Source organism: Condylura cristata, unplaced genomic scaffold, assembly GCF_000260355.1.
Source record: "Condylura cristata isolate star-nosed mole 26May11 unplaced genomic scaffold, ConCri1.0 scaffold00009, whole genome shotgun sequence".
Lineage (NCBI taxonomy): Eukaryota > Metazoa > Chordata > Mammalia > Eulipotyphla > Talpidae > Condylura > Condylura cristata.
Window position 1 is genome coordinate 25,693,469 of NW_004567110.1, and position 3,005 is coordinate 25,696,473.

At 39.4% G+C, this 3,005-nt stretch overlaps 1 protein-coding gene across 1 annotated transcript in view; it reads right to left on the reverse strand.

Annotated features, from left to right (window-relative positions):
- GRHL2 (grainyhead-like 2 (Drosophila)) overlaps positions 1–3,005 on the reverse strand; it is a 126,605-nt gene that overhangs the window by 93,575 nt on the left and 30,025 nt on the right. The window lies entirely within an intron of this gene.

Below are 3,005 nucleotides of genomic sequence, written 5' to 3' on the forward strand. Positions count from 1 at the left end.
TTAAAAAAAAAAAAAGTTATACTCAAGTTTCTGGAAGTGAAGGAGAAAAACCTGACTAGAAGGAACATAACTTTAGGCACTTTGGTGACACAGAGTAGCCTAGGTTTTGGGGGTGGGTCTTTGCTTGACGCTGACAGTGTAGCAAATATTGCATGACACCAACAGTAAGAAAACTGTGAGTTTCATACGGCTCCTGAGTTCCTGACTTACAAGAACAGCCATGCCCACCTGACTCACCTAGAATGTGAGAGTCAAATAAAGGAGCAAATAGAATTCTGTACATCACACAGTGCTCACTTGTAAGGTAACAGAAAGTTATCCCCTGCTTTTTAAAAGTTCATTTAATTTTACAAAAGACCTACATTAGTACCTGTTTGTGCTAACCAGAAGAACTGAAAGGAGGCTTCTCATTTCTGTGATAATTTACAACAAAAGACAGAAAACAAAACTAGCTTGATGGCAGCAGCTGTCACAGAAGCAACAGACACCCCACAACAGCGAGGAGGGCACCGCTAAGCTTCTTCCTGGGTACTATGGTATACAGGCTGTGTATATTACATCACCCTGCTAAACATATGCGAATGTTATTTAGAGTTTTATGTGTTATCTGTTATGGCCCGGAGGTTAGGTTTTCAATAGAGAAACACTCAAAACTTTTGCCATCAAAAAGACAAGAATTGTTTTCTTGTTCATGCTGCTGGGGAAGAGGGAGGTTCATTACAAGCCTGGCCAGCGCCCAAAGGTTTAGCAGGAAGTGCCAGGCTGAAGGATAAGAACCAGCTCCAGATTTACACTTTAATATCCTGATTCCCTGGAGAGAATTCTCCCTGTGTCTTCTTTCTTAAAATCCTTACTCCCCCTGCATAATCTCCTGGATTGCTGGTTTCATCTGCCCCAGCACAAATATTCACTCATAAATTTAGATTCTTCTGCCTTTCCCCAATGATAGAATGGGCAATGAATCCTTACACATTCAGGGGAAAGAAATATTCCAGAAAATCCCAACTCTAGTGGCCATTTCTTTCCACATTTTGATGACCAGTGTCACCTTTCATGATCTTCCTCCAACTGCATAATGACTTCATTTTTGTTTCATAGATTATAATCTCTCTAATACAGAGCACTGCTGAACAAAGCTTGATTTAATAAAAACAGAATAATCTCTCTGGTACACTGAGTAAAAATGTACACTTGTAAGGAAAGGAAAGTTTCACAGAGCAGCTGTTACCAACATTTGAACACTTTCTGAAGTTGATTCTGAAGCCATTTCAATCCATTTCTCACGATATTATTTCTTCCATTACTCCTACAATGGTAAGGGTTTGGTAATCTACAGAGAGGAAGACTTTGGAATTGAATTAGCTTTAATCTTAGTCAATTAATGAATTTAGATTAATGTTTTCCTCTTAATTGCTTCCATTTTATCATCTGTATCATGATATCAATATCAAGGTTGTTTTAAAGGAGTAACTTGAATATCTACAGATGATGTTACTGGCACATTACGATCTCCCATAAATAGTGCTCAGAAATATTACTTCTCATTAGAAATGATTCCACTAATTACCTCTGCTCCAAATCCAACAGATTGTTTCAGTTCTTAATCTTAGATTTTTGTGTCATTCTTCTATAAATTCTGTCCTTGCACTAATGTAACTGCTACTATGCGCTTCTAAAACCACTGGCTTATTTTCTAGAGAAAAAATAACAGTCTTTAAAAAGCAGTAGCTGTAGTGTAAGCAGGCCCTAATCATTCTAGGTTTTCTAATCATTCTAGGAGCCAAATCTATTTGATTATTCTTCATTAGTGAGAATAAGAATGAAACCCTAAGAGGAAGAGGGCTTCATTTAATTCTCTGCGTTCTAAATATAAATGCGCGCAATAAATTTAATGTAATCAATATGTTAATAAGTATTAAAAACTCTTTGGCCTGTTTAATCGACATTGGAAATTGCCAGCAAATTATAGACCAATCAAAGTCTCTTAACTTAAAAAGAGCAATATAAGCTACTTTGCAAACAAAAGGTAAAACAAAAGGTACAGAGCAACAGCGAAGAAACAGGTTCTCCACAACTCTGTGTGGCTCCAGGAGTCTATGCTACTACATGACATAAAAGCCAAGGGTTATAAAATCAGGGAGCATGAGCAGTGTGTCTGGAGGACTTTCAAAGGAGACAGAAAGAGGTGGGAGTCATTTTCAATCACAACTGACTCAAAGCAGCAGCAGACAAGCAAGGTAATTTCTTAAGGAAGAGGTGGTAATGATTCCAGTACCCAAAGGCCATGACAACCCTCAGCAGCTCCCCAATCCTGCCCACTGAAATGGGACAATGAGACACTGTATTTCAGTGACTCCTATGTCCACACATAGTAACATGACACAAACAAGTGACTGACATGGCAAAGGAAGCCCTGAACACCAATCAATGGAAATTCAGTCACCAAGGATCTTTGATGTCATTTGGTTGTAAAGGTTGCTTTGTATTGATATTCCTAAAAGCCCTTCCAGTGGTAAATGGCATCTCAGTTCATTTTGTGATAGAGACCTGGTGTGAATGCTCAAGAGAGATGGTGTAAGAGTTCTTTATGTGCTGACATGTTAGAGCAAGCAGTTAGAGTAAGGTCAGAAAATGACACTAACATTGGTAAGATATTTGTGGAGATAAGGAGGAAATCCACATTTAGGCTATATGGTATGCCAGAGATTTGGTGGAAGTGACTGGGTAAGGAAAATATTGACTTCATTACAAGTGAATTGGATTAAAAGTTTAAATCAGGGACCTTCCCTGGTGGCACAGCAGGTTAAAGCACAACACTAAGAAGCTAAAAGCCACTTCCACATGAGTTCAATTCCCGCATGAGTTCGATTCCCGCCTGCCCCAGCCAGAGGTGACCCACATGGCGTGGCAGACTTCTCCTGACCTGCCCAGTGCTCCCCTCAGCAGTGTACTTTGTCGATCTGCCTATTCTACTCCCCACTCTGTCTTTGGTGAATCCTCTCACT